Here is a 729-nt window from a genome sequence, read left to right on the forward strand (position 1 = left end):
ACCTAGAGCCAGACATCTTGGAATGTGAAGTCAAGTGGGCCTTACTACGAACAAAGCTAGTGGAGGTGATGGAATTCTAGTTGAGCTATTCCAAATCCTGAAAGATGATGCTGTGAAAGTGCTGCACTCAATATGCCAGAAAATTTGGAAAACTCAGCAGTGGCCACAGGACTGGAAAAGGTCAGTTTTCATTCCAATCTCAAAGAAAGGCAATGCCAAAGAATGCTCAAACTACCGCACAATTGCACTCATCTCACACGCTAGTAAAGTAATGCTCAAAATTCTCCAAGCCAGGCTTCAGCAATATGTGAACCGTGAACTTCCTGATGTTCAAGCTGGTTTTAGAAAAGGCAGAGGAACCAGAGATCAAATTGCCAACATCTGCTGGATCATGGAAAAAGCAAGAGAGTTCCAGAAAAAAACATCTATTTCTGCTTTATTGACTATGCCAAAGCCTTTGACTGTGTGGATCACAATAAACTGTGGAAAATTCTGAGAGAGATGGGAATACCAGACCACCTGACCTGCCTCTTGAGAAATTTGTATGCAGGTCAGGAAGCAACAGTTAGAACTGGACATGGAACAACAGACTGGTTCCAAATAGGAAAATGAGTTCATCAAGGCTGTATATTGTCACCCTGTTTATTTAACTTATATGCAGAGTACATCATGAGAAACGCTGGACTGGAAGAAACACAAGCTGGAGTCAAGATTGCCAGGAGAAATATC

Source organism: Bison bison, unplaced genomic scaffold, assembly GCF_000754665.1.
Source record: "Bison bison bison isolate TAMUID 2011002044 unplaced genomic scaffold, Bison_UMD1.0 scf7180017864519, whole genome shotgun sequence".
NCBI classification, from domain to species: Eukaryota; Metazoa; Chordata; class Mammalia; order Artiodactyla; family Bovidae; genus Bison; species Bison bison.